This window comes from Arachis hypogaea, chromosome 19, assembly GCF_003086295.3.
Source record: "Arachis hypogaea cultivar Tifrunner chromosome 19, arahy.Tifrunner.gnm2.J5K5, whole genome shotgun sequence".
Lineage (NCBI taxonomy): Eukaryota > Viridiplantae > Streptophyta > Magnoliopsida > Fabales > Fabaceae > Arachis > Arachis hypogaea.
In genome coordinates this window covers 30,438,857-30,455,297 of record NC_092054.1, presented here as the reverse complement: position 1 = coordinate 30,455,297, position 16,441 = coordinate 30,438,857, and the positions used below count along the sequence as shown (strand labels likewise).

General features: G+C 38.8%; 1 non-coding gene across 1 annotated transcript; it reads left to right on the top strand.

Moving 5' to 3' along the window:
* The first annotated feature begins 15,748 nt into the window (after positions 1-15,748).
* Positions 15,749-15,856, top strand: LOC112781581 (small nucleolar RNA R71). Its single transcript, XR_003192350.1, has one exon. It is a non-coding gene; the product is annotated as a small nucleolar RNA R71 (small nucleolar RNA).
* Positions 15,857-16,441: the final 585 nt, after the last annotated feature.

Sequence of the window (16,441 nt, the reverse complement as noted above, 5' to 3'; positions counted from 1 at the left end):
GTTGACCCCCCCCCCCCCTTTTTATATGCAGAATGAAAAATGGAGAATGCAGGTGAATATGCCAAAATTTTGCATGAACACTAATAAAAGTAAAATAAAATAAGATTAAGAATAAAAAGGAACGATTATACCATGGTGGGTTGCCTCCCACCTAGCACTTTTAGTTAAAGTCCTTAAGTTGGACATTTGGGGAGCTTCCTGTCATGGAGGCTTGTGCTTGAACTCATCCAGGAATCCCCACCAGTGTTTGTAATTCCAATAGCCTCCAGGATCCCATTGACCTTTCCGGATAAGATAAGTTAGTTATCTTATCTTATCTTCTGAGTGAAGTCATCTTATCTTTGAGGGGAACTGCCCTTATCTTTCTAGGCTTTAGTTGCCTTTAGATTGGGCTATGTCCCTTTATTTGGGCCTGCTTGGGCTCCTTGTAGCGATTTGGCCGACCTCTTTAAGAAGAGGTCGGGGAATCCAGACTTGAAGAGGTCGGTCGACTTGTCTTTAATTAGCCTAGGTCGTGCAGTTCGACCCAGGGCATGAACACCGAGGAAGCCCGCCCCGCCTTGCCAAAGCCCACGATTTAACCGGTGTGAGTTAGGCGGGCTTTTGTCTTTCAGCGGTCCCAAATTTCCAGCTTGGCCTGCCTTTTTCGGTGGGTTGCGCGGGCCGACTGATAAACCACTATTTTACGGTTTATCTTGTGCTCAATTGAGTGATTTTTATCAACTCTTTACCCACTTATTCATACTATTCGCATGTTTTACATTTTCCTTCCTGATTTTGTGCTATGATTAAAAACAAGCTTCATTGATCTTATATTTGCTTATTATTAATCCTCTCTTATTACCATTAGATGCCTTGATATGTGTTTTAAGTGATTTCATAGATTATAGGGTAGGAATGGCTTGGAGGATGGAAAAGAAGCATGCAAAAGTGGAAGGAATACAAGAAGCTGAAGGAATTGCAAAGCCGTCCAGCCTGACCTCTTTGCACTCAAACGGCTATAACTTTAGTTACAGAGGTCCAAACAACGCGGTTCTAGTTGCGTTGGAAAGCTAACGTCCGGGGCTTCAATTTGATATATAATATGCCATAGTTGCCCTAATTCTAGGTGATGCGACCGCGTGTTCCATGCGGACACATCGCAGTGACGGAAATTCAGCATGTTGAATTCACAACCAGCGAATTTTGGGTTGTTTCTGACCCAATTCTCGGCCCAGAAAACATAGATTAGAGGCTATAAAGTGGAGGAATGCATCCATTCAAAAAAAAGCTCTCATATTCACAATTTTAGGAGTAGATGTAGTTTTTAGAGAGAGAGGTTCTCTCCTCTCTCTTTAGGATTAGGATTTAGAATTAGGACTATTATTCGCTTTCAGGATTATCTCTTTTGATTAGGTTCAATATTCCTTTTATTTACTTTTGCTAGCTACTTTATGAATCCTTTCATGTTACAGATTATTTGAATTAATGTTATTTGAGGTATTTCAGTTTAATATTGATTTCTTTTATTTATGCTATTGTTGTTTTTACTCTGAAGACATTTTTATTCCAATAGAATTTATTTTTCCCCTTTTGGACTTGGTTAAGAAATTAGTAACTCAGGAGTTATCCAATTCAACAGCATAATTGATAATTGTTATCTTGCCAATTGAATTGAACTTCCATAATCCCAATCTTTTCTTAGGAAATAAATAGGATTCGAAGATCAAACCAATTAATCCCTTGACCTTCCTTTATCTTAGTAAAGGTTAACAAAGTGAAATTAAGATTCAACCATCATCATCATTGATAAGGATAGCTAGGATAGGACCTCCAATTTCTCATACCTTGCCAAAAGTCTGCTTTACAGTTATTTATTTATTTTAATTGCCATTTAATTTACTTGTCATTAAATTACTCGTTCCTCATTCTTGAAACCCCAAATTTACAATCTGCATAACCAATAATAAGAACATACTTCCCTGCAGTTCCTTGAGAAGACGACCCGAGGTTTAAATATTCGGTTATCAATTTTAAAAGGGGTTTGTTACTTGTGACAACCAAAATGTTTGCACGAAAGGGATTTTTGTTGGTTTAGAAACTATATCTACAACGCGACAGTTTTTATGACATTCTTTACTGGCAAAAATCCTGTTCGTCAAAATGGCACCGTTGACGGGGAACTGCTAATGTGTGCCTTATTATTGGTTATTGTAAATATTTTTCTTTTGCTTGTTTATTTATTTCTGTTTTTCCTTTTTAATTTTATTTGCTACTATGGACTCTCACCCCTCTCGCTTTGAGTTTGGCTCTAACTTTGTTGAAGAAAATAGAAGTTACAGTAGGAATATGCATCAAGGTCAAACCAATCAAGGATGGATGGAGCCAAGAGGATCTAATCAACCCTTTAGGCATCAACACCCTCCAAGATATCATGGACAACGACCATTCTACAATGCATACCCAGCTGATAGATATGGTGGACAACCTTGTAACTACCAACAAGCCCCACCCCGTGCCTATAGACCATCCTCTCAACATAACCTCGAACCACCACACTCACAAGTTTCTCTTCACCATTCGCCACCGTATGATCCTTTTCTACCCCAGTTCCAATCCAATCACTCCCAAGCACCACCACTTCCCTATGTTTCATGTCCAAATCCATCACCCCGAGAATCAGAGGTTCACCTCAAGGCAACAGTAAATAAACTTCAAACAACTATTCGACAAATGGAGCAAGTAGTAATTCAATTAGCTTCTAGACGCACGAACATTCAAGGACCAACCACAGTCCCATGTGGACAATCTAATGAAGAGCGTAGCATGAAGGAGACACTAGAAACTCCAGTGGACAAGACAGAGCATAAATTCGTACTAGAACAAGTAGAAGAAGCTGTCATTGTACAAGAAGAAGAGTTCGTTGAAGATCTAGGAGACGCTGAACCTCCATGGGAATCCAGAGTTGAGGAGAACTCCGTCAAGGACGTCACAGTTGATGCTAAGGAGGATAGAGCACAATCCCCAAGGTAAGTCGTTTATGAAGAACTAGACGGAATAACCCAAGACACAAATTCCCTTGATGATGATAGTCACAAGTCTAGCTCTCTTAGTAATGAACTTGCATCCGTAAGTGAATTCTCTGAGATCGAAGAATCTTCCCCAAGTGAATACGAAGATGATGCGGAGGTAGATTTCTCTCAACCTCCAATCTATGACTCAAGTGATGAGGAAGACATAGAAGACTTTAACCAGGATACAGATGCATTTGAAGAATCTTGCGAAGAAGTGGAGGAACTCATAGAAGAGCACGAGGGAGTGGAACTTACGGAACCACCAGAAACACCTACCCCAAGGCCATTACCGCCTAATACAAGCTTCAAGTGGGTACAATCCTTAACTTTTAACTTTACTTTCTCACTTGAATATGGTTTGCTTGAAACAGATGGCCAGCTTAGAGCTCTCTGTGGCTTTAAGAGTAAGAGGGAAATGGCTCGTACTCAGAGCTGGTGTACAAGGTTCAATAAGGTTCCACGCTTCAAATCGAAGTGCACGGATTGGTATCATGCTCAATTGAATGGATCTCGGAAAATGTTTGGTCACTATGGTGAGAATCTACTTTCTAAACCGCCCAGATGGAAAAATATAGATCAAAACAAAGGCATATTTAGAACCAAAGTTTGGGATCCTAGAAAATATTCTGATATTCATCACCCCGGGAGCCTGAAAATCTGTTTGAAGCTGCTCAGAAGCTTCACATGCCTAGTTTGGGACCCTGGAGGCTACTGGCATTCCAAACATTGGTGGAGATTTCTGGATGAATTTAAACACAAGCCACCATAACAGGAAGCTCCCCAAATGTCCAACTTAAGGACTCTAACTAAAAGTGCTAGGTGGGAGACAACCCACCCTGGTATGATCGTCCCTTTTTAAGCTTTAATTCTAGTCTGTTTTATTTGTTTTCGAGTTTTATTTCATTTTATTATATTGAACCTGGAGTTTTGCATCACATTCATATTAACACTGCATTCTGCATCTTTTCAGATAAAAAAAAGAGAGCACGCGACGCGACCACATCAGCGACGCGTCCGCGTCGCAAGGAGATGGGGGACAATATTAATATGAACAGAGAGTTACGCAGGAGCAGCGCTGGAGGCGTGCCAATGGCACAAATCGTCCCATGCGACCGCGTCGCTGACGCGACCGCGTCATATGGGAATAATGGCCTCCCACGCGACCGCGAGCCCCACGCGGCCGCGTGACCAGGATTTCGACGTCAAAGTGGTGCACACCCGAAAGTTGTGCTAGAGTGGTGCTGGACTGGCCCTGGACGCGCAGTTCCTCTCACGAGATCGCGTGCCTCACGCATCCGCGTCATGTCCTTCTGAAAGCCCACTCACGCGATCGCATGGCCCACGCGATCGCGTCACCCAATATTTGGCAATTAAATGATTTTGAACAGAAAGTTGTGTGAGCGCGAGGCTCCCCTGGCGCTAGTGGCATAAAACGGGTCACGCGACCGCGTGATCGACGCGACCGCGTCAATCAGTTTAAGCGCAAGTCGCGCGACCGCGTCGCTTACGCCGCACAGCTTATCCTAATTTGCCAAATATCTTATCTTTTCTCCCCCAATCCTAATTTTTCCTCCCTCCTTTCTTACTTACTTCTTCTTCCCTTCTCTCCCTTCTCATTCTTCTTATCTTTCATTTTATTTTACTTAATTTATTTGAATATTTCATTCATTACATTTTAATTTTGTGCATATTTTTCTTTTCTTTTCTAAATTTATTATTTTACCATTGGTGTTCAAATGTTCTTATTCAACTGTTATATCTTTTCTGGTATTATCTTGGTGCTTATGACTTGTTTTATTCTAGTTAGGTAATATTATTTAAATCAATGCCAATCTTTTATACCTGTATTACTTTTTTGCATTGACATGAATTTATATTATCTCTTTCCCCACTCTCTTCTCCATTGTTGGAATTTTGCACCACTGGTATGCCATGGCTTCTATTGTTTTCTCACTTACATGTTGAAGCTTCCATGTAAATGAGACCCTTATCATTTGGCATTAACCCACCCATACTTCTTTTATTTTCTTATCTCTATTTCTGGGTTACTCTTCTTCCCTTTTTCTTTCAGGATGGCCACCCGGAAGGGAAGCGGAAGACATTTTACATGGGGAGACAGACAAGTCCATCTGCACAATCCTTAGAGAAAAGTAATAGTTGAAACAACCCGTCCACCTGCAAATCTCAGCATGCACCGAGGACGGTGCAATCTTTAAGTGTGGGGAGGTCGATACCGATCTCCATGGGTTAGTACCTTTTTGTTTCAACACCAATGTTTAAATTTTCTTTGTTAAATTAGTTATTGCATTTGCATATTTGTTTGATTTTATGCATTTAGTTACTACTTGTTTAAAGTAATAAAATTCTTTTAAGACCCTACCTTTGAAAATTTTCACTAATTTAAATTGAAAAAAATTTTTATGTTAAAACTTGTTTGAAGTTGTATGTGGAATATGGTTTTTGAGCCAAAGAATACACAACCTGTGAGATTTTGAGCTTATTTATATGGTTACATTATTTAACCATAAAAATTTTATTCTTGTGTGTTTTCTTCTCTATAATTGCAATCTTTGCTTTGTTCCATTCTATATGTCCATTATTTAGTATATTTACATGCTTGCATATGATTGAGGCCATTGTTTGATTTTAGCTCACTTATCCCAAATAAGCCTATCCTTTAAATCACCCTTGTCAGCCACCTTGAGCCTTTTTAATCCCATTTATTCTATATTTTATCACATCACTAGCCTTAAGCAGAAAAACAAATTAAAAACCCCAATTGAATCTTTGGTTAGCTTAAGATAGAGATTGTGCATCAACTAAATGTGGAAAAATTGTGGGAATATGGGTTAATAAGGGAATGTATCATGTTTCTAATTCATTTGAATATTGGGAATTTGGGAACCTACTCATGAAAAACCAAAATAAAAAAATAATAAAAAAAAATCCATGTGCATCGATAAGTTATGTTTATTTCTCTACAAAAAAATCCAAAAATATTCAAATAAGTAAATAAATAAGGGGACAAAATTACCCCAATACTAAGTTAATAAAAAGATCAATGCACATGTGATAAAAGTAAAGAGATATCAAAATTTTGGTACATGAGTATGGAAATCATACAAAAGTGAGAATTTTGGGTAGCTAAGCATGAATTTAACAGTATATAGAGTATATGTATATTAGGTGAGAGCTTAGGTTAGTCAAAGATTCATATTATAGCTCACTTAGCCATATATATATATATATATATATATATATCCTCACCCTTACCTTAGCCCCATTACAACCATGGAAAGACCTCATGATGTTTGCATTGGTATACTAAATATTTGTTGATTGGTTAGATGAAGAACAAAGTTTAGAAAGTATGATTAGAGAAGAGTAGAGTGATTGACCCTAGACACTTGAGAGTTAGAGTGATATACACTACCAGTAAGGGTTCAGTGCTAAATTCTATGTTCCCTGCTTTCATGAGCTATCTTCTTACAAGTTTACTTGTACCTTATTTTGTATGATTTGAATTAGTGGAATCTGATTTATATTTGTCTTGGAGAATTTATTTATTTTTAACCAAGTAAGCAGAATCATTTCACATTTAGTTGCATTCATATAGATAGGATTGCATTTCATACATTCTTACCATTCTCCTTCACTCTTTTAGTTCTCTTGAGCTTAGCATGAGGACATGCTAATGTTTAAGTGTGGGGAGGTTGATAAACTACTATTTTACGGTTTATCTTGTGCTCAATTGAGTGATTTTTATCAACTCTTTACCCACTTATTCATACTATTCGCATGTTTTACATTTTCCTTCCTGATTTTGTGCTATGATTGAAAGCATGCTTCTTTGATCTTATATTTGCTTATTATTAATCCTCTCTTATTACCATTAGATGCCTTGATATGTGTGTTAAGTGATTTCATAGATTATAGGGCAGGAATGGCTTGAAGGATGGAAAAGAAGCATACAAAAGTGGAAGGAATACAAGAAGCTGAAGGAACTGCAAAGCTGTCCAGCCTGACCTCTTCGCACTCAAACAGCTATAACTTTAGCTATAGAGGTTCAAACGATGCGGTTTTAGTTGCGTTGGAAAGCTAACTTTCAGGGCTTCGATTTGATATATAATATGCCATAGTTATCCTGACACTAGGTGACGCGACCGCGTGCTCCATGCGGACGCATCGCAGTGACGGAAATTCAGCATGTTGAATTCGCAACCAGCGAATTCTGGGTTGTTTCTGACCCAGTTCTCGGCCCAGAAAACATAGATTAGAGGCTATAAAGTGGAGGAATATATCCATTCAAAAAAAGCTCTCATATTCACAATTTTAGGAGTAGATGTAGTTTTTAGAGAGAGAGGTTCTCTCCTCTCTCTTTAGGATTAGGATTTAGAATTAGGACTATTATTCGCTTTCAGGATTATCTCTTTTGATCAGGTTCAATATTCCTTTTATTTACTTTTGTAAGCTACTTTATGAATCCTTTCATGTTACAGATTATTTGAATTAAGGTTATTTGAGGTATTTCAGTTTAATATTGATTTCTTTTATTTATGCTATTGTTGTTTTTACTCTGAAGACATTTTTATTCCAGTAGAATTTATTTTTCCCCTTTTGGACTTGGTTAAGAAATTAGTAACTCAGGAGTTATCCAATTCAACAGCATAATTGATAATTGTTATCTTGCCAATTGAATTGAACTTCCATAATCCCAATCTTTTCTTAGGAAATAAATAGGATTCGAAGATCAAACCAATTAATCCCTTGACCTTCCTTTATCTTAGTAAAGGTTAACAAAGTGAAATTAAGATTCAACCATCATCATCATTGATAAGGATAGTTAGGATAGGACCTCCGATTTCTCATACCTTGCCAAAAGTCTGCTTTACAGTTATTTATTTATTTTAATTGCCATTTAATTTACTTTTCATTAAATTACTCGTTCCTCATTCTTGAAACCCCAAATTTACAATCTCCATAACCAATAATAAGAACATACTTCCCTGCAGTTCCTTGAGAAGACGACCCAAGGTTTAAATACTCGGTTATCAATTTTAAAAGGGGTTTGTTACTTGTGACAACCAAAAAGTTTGTATGAAAGAACTTTTGAAGGTTTAGAAACTATACTTGCAACGAGGATTTATCCGCAAATTTCTAGACCACGCAAAAGTCCTCTCATCACCGACCCGGCGGGTTTAGACCCATTTGCCACCCCTACTTGGATCCATATCCAAACCAGAGAACGCATGACAAACCATAGTCCAAATATCAAAACCAACAATCTCATAGTATTCTTTAAAGAAGAAAGCCTGAAACCCATCAGGGCCCGGTGCCTTAAAAGAATGCATACTGAAAACAGCCGACTTAACTTCTTCCAGAGTAACTGGCGCTGTAAGGCTACAACAAGCTTCATCATTCAAGGAAGGTAGCGGCACATCACCAAAACAACCTAAATCTTCATCCCCAACTGGCAGAATAAGCGTTTATAAAAGGATTTAGCTTCCTTTCTAAGGACCTCCGAATCCATTTCCCACACCCCATCTTGAAGAAAGAGACCATGAATCTTATTATGCTTTCTTCGCACAAGAGTCTGGACATGAAAGAACTTGGTATTTCTATCCCCGAATTTTACCCACTGCTCTCTAGATTTCTGAAACCATAAAAGTTCTTCCTGAACAAGCGTGTTATTAAATTCCTCAATCAGCTGTTGTTCTTTTTGCCGCATAGACAAATCTTCCATTACTTCTAGTCGCTTCTAAAGGAAATAAATCTGTCTCTCCAATTCACATTTCCTAACAAAAATATTGCCGAACACTTTAGAGTTAAACTCCAAAGAGTTCTTCTGCACTTCTGAAAGCTTGCCATGCATCTCTCTGTAGCCAGCCTGCCATGACTGGTTCACAATATCTCTGTACCCCGGATGAGTTGCCCAAGCTGCAATAAACCAAAAATGTCTATTCTTTTTCGGTTGGGGACAACCTGTACAGCGCACTAGGATAGGACAATGATCAGACTGAAGCTTATTTAAAATTTTTGTGTAAACCTCTGGGAAGAGAGATAACCATCCACTGTTGAGATAGACTCGGTCAAGTTTTTTCACTAGCTCAACAGCATTTTTAACCCTTCTATACCAAGAAAACTGTCTTTCAATATTCTTCAAGTCAAACAGATCACTATCCCCTAGAGAGGCAGCAAGCCAATCTGCATGGTGACTCGAGAAGAGGCAACCCTTAGATTCGTGAGAGAATAGTACTTCATTAAAATCACCAAGAATAATCCATAGCCCGCAGAAAGACGAAGACTGAGTAACAAGATAATCCCATAGTAGAACTCTGGTATTAAACTGAGGACTACCATAGATACCACTGCACCTCCAAATCACATTATTTACCTAAACCTCAACTATAACACACTGATCGAAAGCATCAACCTATTTGCAGTGAGCACCCTGCATTGCAGAAAGGAACCAAATACCCCCCTTATGTCCTGATGCCTCCACTATACCAATAGAGTGATAACCAAGTGTTAAAAAGGAAAGTTTCAAGTGTTAAAAAGGATAGTGAGTTTCAACTACAATAAAAATTACAGGTTTAAATTTCCTAACCAGCTCTTTACAATTCACATGGGCCAACTTATTAGAAGCACCCCTAATGTTCCAAGCTATTATATTTACACTATCCATAATATAAAATATAAAAATATAAAAATATAAAACAAGGAAATCAAAGTGCTTCACCAACCTCAAACTGAGGCTTGCCCAGCGGGAATGACTCCCATGACCTTCATGTTTGCATGATCTCCATGGAATATCTCCTTATTCCCGCCTACCACCGCAGCAACAGCTGGCAATGCGCCTTCCTTCTCCAATGGAACCGACACAGTAACACTCTCTTTTACAGCTGCAAGAGGACATGACGATGCTTCCACCGCTGTGCCTCCACTCTTCTCAACTGGCGAGCTCTGTAGGGACGGCGGCCTTGGTCGTTTCTAGAGAGAGGAGCCACGAGGCACTTGGGTGTGTCAGGTTGAGGAGATCGACTTCTCACCAACACGGGAAGCGCTGTGTCCGACCTTGACCTGTGACCCGACTGGTGCACGAAATTGAGATTCACACTTTTCACAACTCCGCACAACTAACTAGCAAGTGCACTGGGTCGTCCAAGTAATACCTTACGTGAGTAAGGGTCGATCCCATGGAGATTTTCGGCTTGAAGCAAGCTATGGTCATCTTGTAAATCTTAGTCAGGCGGATTCAAATGGTTATGAGGTTTTGATAATTAAAAGATAAATAAAACATAAAATAAAATAAAGATACTTATGTAATTCATTGGTGGGAATTTCAGATAAGCATTTGGAGATGCTTTATTGCTTCTAAACCTCTGATTTCCTATTGTCTTCTTCCAATCATACGTGCTCCCTTCCATGGCAAGCTGTATGATCCTCTCGGATGAAAAATACCAGGTACAGTTTCTGCACGGCTAATCAACTGTTGGATTTATCGTCTCGGATGAAAAATACCAGGTACAGCTACCACACGGCTAATCATCTGTCAGTTCTCACTAGCGTCAGAATAGAATCTCTCTATCCTTTTGCACACTGTCACTGCACCCAACATTCGCAAGTTTGAAGCTCGTCACAGTCATCCCTTCCCAGATCCTACTCGGAATACCACAGACAAGGTTTAGACTTTTTGGATCTCAGGAATGGCTGCCAATTGGTTCTAGCCTATACCACGAAGGTTCTAATCACGAATCGTGGCTTAGAAACCCAAGAGAATATACTCCGGCTGTCGTCCAATGACTACGTTGAACATCATGTAGACCGCTTTGTGGTTGTCAGGCACGTAGATATTGGCTAAGCGAGTAACGAAGATAGTGGGTGATTGTCACGGGTCACCCCTTCATTCTGACTTAACTGAATTAAGTATGAGAGTATATCTTGGAGAAGAAGTCAGCATGAATTGAAAGAGAAATAATAGTACTTGCATTAATTCTTGAAGAACAGCAGAGCTCCGCACCTTAATCTATGAGGTGTAGAAACTCCACCGTAGAAAATACATAAGAGGAAAAGGTCTAGGCATGGCCGTGTGTCCAGCCTCCAAGTCCAAAGATGATAAAGTATCCAAAGTGTATGAATACAATAGTAAAATGTGCTATTTATACTAAACTAGTTACTAAGGATTACAGAAAATAAGTAACGAAGTGAAGATAGTGTAGAAATCCACTTCCGGGGCCCACTTGTTGAGTGTTTGGGCTGAGCTTTGAAGTTTTCATGTGCATAGGCCATTCTTGGAGTTAAGCGCCAGCTTGGATGCCAATTTGGGTGTTTAACTCCAGTTTTGGTGCCAGTTCTGGCGTTTTAGTCCAGAAAAGGGTCTCTGGCTGGTGTTTGAACGCGAGTTTGGGCCATCAAATCTCGAGCAAAGTATAGACTATTATATATTTCTGGAAATCCCAAGATGTCTACTTTCGAACACAATTTAGAGCGTGCCAATTGGGATTATGTAGCTCCAAAAAATCCACTTCGGATGCAGGAGGGTCAGAATCCAACAGCATCTGCAGTCCTTTCTCAGCCTCTGAACCAGATTTTTGCTCAGGTCCCTCAATTTTAGCCAGAAAATACCTGAAATTACAGAAAAACATACAAACTCATAGTAAAGTCTAGAAATGTGAGTTTTGCATAAAAACTAATAAAAATATAATAAAAAGTAACTAAAATATACTAAAAACTATGTAAAAACAATGCCAAAAAGAGTATAAATTATCCGCTCATCACAACACCAAACTTAAATTGTTGCTTGTCCCGAAGAAACTAAAAACAAAATAGGATAAAAAGAACAGAAAATAAAATAAATTCCAAAATTATCAATGAAGATTAGTTTTAATTAGATGAGCGAGGCTAGTGGCTTTTTGCTTCTGAACAGTTTTGGCATCTCACTTTATCCTTTGAAGTTCAGAATGATTGGCATCCATAGGAACTCAGAATTCAGATAGTGTTATTGATTCTCCTAGTTCAGTATGTTGATTCTTGAACACAGCTACTTTATGAGTCTTGGCCGTGACCCTAAGCATTTTGTTTTCCAGTATTACCACCGGATACATAAATGTCACAGACACATAACTGGGTGAACATTTTTAGATTGTGACTCAGCTTTGCTAGAGTCCCCAGTTAGAGGTGCCCAGAGCTCTTAAGCACACTCTTTTTGCTTTGGACCATGACTTTAACTGCTCAGTCTCAAGCTTTTCACTTGACACCTTCAGGCCACAAGCACATGGTTAGGGATAGCTTGATTTAGCCGCTTAGGCCAGGATTTTATTCCTTTGGGCCCTCCTATCCATTAATGCTCAAAGCCTTGGATCCTCTTTAGCCTTGCCTTTTAGTTTAAAGGGTTATTGGCTTTTTCTGCTTGCTTTTTGTTTTTTTTCTTTTTTTTTCGCCATTTTTTTCCTTTTTTTTTGCAAGCTTTGTGTTTCACTGCTTTTTCTTGCTTTAAGAATCAATTATATGATTTTTCAGATTATCAATAACATTTCTCTTTTTTCATTATTCTTTCAAGAGCCAACAATTTTATCATTCATAAACTTCACTATCAAAAATATGCACTGTTCAAGCATTCATTCAGAAAACAAAAAGTATTGCCACCACATCAAAATAATTAAACTATTTTCAAGACAGAATTCAAAATTCATGTACTTCTTTTTCTTTTTCAGAAAACATTTTTCATTTGAGAAAGGTGAAGGATTTATGGGACATTCATAGCTTTAAGACATAGACACTAAACACTAATGATCATGTAATGAAGACACAAACATAGACAAAACATAATGCATAGAAACCGAAAAACAGAAAAAAAAAATAAGGAAATTAAAGAACGGGTCCACCTTAGTGACGGCGGCTAGTTCTTCCTTTTGAAGATCTTATGGAGTGCTTGAGCTCCTCAATGTATCTTCCTTGCCTTTGTTGCTCTTCTCTCATGGCTTTTTGGTCCTCTCTGATTTCATGGAGGATGATGGAGTGCTCTTGGTGCTCCATCCTTAGTTGCCCCATGTTGGAACTCAATTCTCCTAAAGAAGTGTTGAGTTGCTCCTAGTAGTTGTGTGGAGGAAAATGCATCCCTTGAGGCATCTTAGGGATTTCTTGATGAGGAATCTTCTCATGCTCTTGTTGAGGTCCATGAGTGGGCTCTCTTGTTTGTTCTATCCTCTTTCTAGTGATGGGATTTTGTGATGAATCTCTCCATCTCCCATGACTCAGAGTTAGAAGCAACTGCCTTCCTTTTCCTCTTCCTAGAGGTTTCTCCAGCCTTAGGTGTCATTAACGGTTATGGAAAAACAAAAAGCAAAGATTTTTTTCACACCAAACTTAAAAGGTTTGCTCGTCCTTGAGCAAAAAAATAAGATAGAAGGGAGTAGAAGAAGAATGATGCAATTAATTTGAAAACTTATTACTGCATGCAAGAAAAATTTAAAAAGAGTTGAAAATAATTTGAAAAGATAGTAAGTTTTGAAAATATTTTGGGAGGAATTGAAAAGAATTAAAAAAAATAATTAAAAAAAAATTGGAAAGATTATTAATAATTGAAAATAGAAATTGAAAGATGAATGTTTAAAATATGTTTGATGCAAAAAATTATGAATTAAAACATGAAAAATTAAAAAAAATCGAATTGAAAATAAAATTACCTCCCTTGTGTCATCCTGGCATTAAACGCCCAGAATGCTATCCATTCTGGCATTTAACGCCCACTTGACTGCCTATTTGGGCGTTTAATGCCCAGCCAGATACCCTGGCTGGCGTTAAATACTAGGATTCCTTCTTTACTAGGCATTTTTTCTGAACGCCCAGAATGCTGCCTGCATGGGCGGTAAACGCCCATTCTGCTATCATTACTGGCGTTTAAACGCCAGTAAGCCTGTCCTACAAGGTGTGCTGTTTTGATGCTGTTTTTTATTCTGCTTTAATTCTGTAGCTGTTTTTATGACTCCATATGATCATCAACCTAAAGAAAACATAACATGACAATGGAAAACAAATGTCTATAAAAATAAATATAATTAAATAACATTGGGTTGCCTCCCAATAAGCCCTTCTTTAATGTCAATAGCTTGACAGTGAGCTCTTAGAGAGCTTCACAGAGACCCAGAGCTTAATGGTGGCCTCCCAACTCCAAACTTAGAAGTTGAGTGTGGGGGCTCTGTTTGACTCTGTATTGAGAGAAACTTTTCATGCTTCCTCTCCATGGTTACAGAAGAAGATCATTAAGCCTTAAACACAAGGTAGTCCTCATTCAATTGAAGGACTAACTCTCCTCTATCCACATCAATCACAGCCCTTGCTGTGGCTAGGAAGGGTCTTCCAAGGATAATGGATTCATCCTCATCCTTCCCAATGTCTAGGATTATGAAGTCAGCAGGGATGTACAGGTCTTCAACCTTCACTAAGACATCATCTACAAGTCCATAAGCATGTTTCATTGATTTGTCTGCCATCTCTAGTGAGATTCTTGCAACTTGTACCTCAAAGATCCCTAGTTTCTCCATTACAGAGAGTGGCATGAGTTTTATACCTGATCCTAGGTCACACAGATCCTTCTCAAAGGTCATGGTGGCTATGGTACAAGGTATTAAGAACTTTCCGGGATGTGGTTTCTTCTGAGGTAATTTCTGTTGAACCAAAGCATTCAGCATGATTGCTCCTAGATACCGAGCTACTTGCTCTTCAACAATATCTTCATCTTCTTCAGAGGAAGAATACTCATCAGAGCTCATGAATGGCAACAGTAAGTTCAGTGGAATCTCTATGGTCTCTGTATGAGCCTCAGATTTCTTTGGTTCCTCAATAGGGAACTCCTTATTGGTTAGTGGACGTCCATTGAGGTTTTCCTCACTGGAAATCACTGCCTCTTCCTCCTTTATAGGTTTGGCCAATTTGGTTATATTGATGGCCTTGCACTCTCTCTTTGGATTCTCTTCTGTATTGCTTGGGAGAGTACTAGCAGGGATTTCAGTAACTCTTTTACTCAGTTTACCCACTTGTGCCTCCAGATTTCTGATGGATGACCTTGTTTTAGTCATGAAACTGAGAATGGTCTTAGATAGATCAGAGACTATGGTTGCTAAGTCAGAGAAGCTCTGGTTAGAATTCTCTGTCTGTTGCTCAGAAGATGATGGAAAAGGCTTGCTATTGCCAAACTTATTTCTCCCAACATTATTATTGAAGCCTTGTTGAGGCATCTGTTGATACTTCCATGAGAAATTAGGATGATTCCTCCATGAAGGATTGTAAGTGTTTCCATAAGATTCTCCCATGTAATTCACCTCTTCCATTCCAAGATTCTCAGGGTCATAAGCTTCTCCTTCAGAGGAGGCTTCTTTAGTACTGCCGGATGCAGCTTACATTCCAGTCAGATTCTGAGAAATCATATTGACTTGCTGAGTCAATATTTTATTCTGAGCCAATATGGCATTCAGAGTGTCAATCTTAAGAACTCCTTTCTTCTGAGTCATTCCATTATTCACAGAATTTCTTTCAGAAGTATACATGAGCTAGTTATTTGCAACCATCTCAATAAGTTCTTGGGCTTCTGCAAGCATTTTATTTAGATGAAGAGATCCACCAGCAGAGTGGTCCAATAACATCTTGGACAATTCGGACAGACCATCATAGAATATACATAAGATGCTCCATTCTGAAAGCATGTCAAAAGGGCACCTTCTGATCAATTGCTTGTATCTTTCCCAAGCTTCATAAAGGGATTCACCTTCCTTCTATCTGAAGGTTTGGACTTCCACTCTAAGCTTGCTCAACTTTTGAGGTGGAAAGAATTTGGCCAAGAAATCATTGACCAACTTTTCCCAAGAGTTCAGGCTTTCTTTAGGTTGTGAGTCCAACCATATCCTAGCTCTGTCTCTTACAGCAAAGGGGAAAAGCATAAGTCTGTAGACCTCGGGATTAACCCCATTGGTCTTAACAGTGTCACAGATTTGCAAGAATTTAGCTAAGAACTGATGAGGATCTTCCAATGGAAGTCCATGAAACTTGCAATTCTACTGCATTAGAGAAACTAGTTGAGGCTTAAGCTCAAAGTTGTTTGCTCCAATTGCAGGAATTGAGATGCTTCTTCCATAGAAGTCGAAAGTTGGTGCAGTAAAGTCACCAAGCATCTTCCTTGCATCTCCACCATTGTTATTGGGTTCGGCTGCCATGTCTTCTTTTTTTTCGAAAATTTCTGTAAGGTCCTCTCCAGAGTGTTGTGCTTTAGCTTCTCTTAGCTTCCTCTTCAGAGTCCTTTCAGGTTCAGGGTCAGTTTCAACAAGAATGTCCTTATCCTTGTTCCTGCTCATATGAAAAAGAAGAGAACAAAGAGAGAAGAAGAATCCTCTATA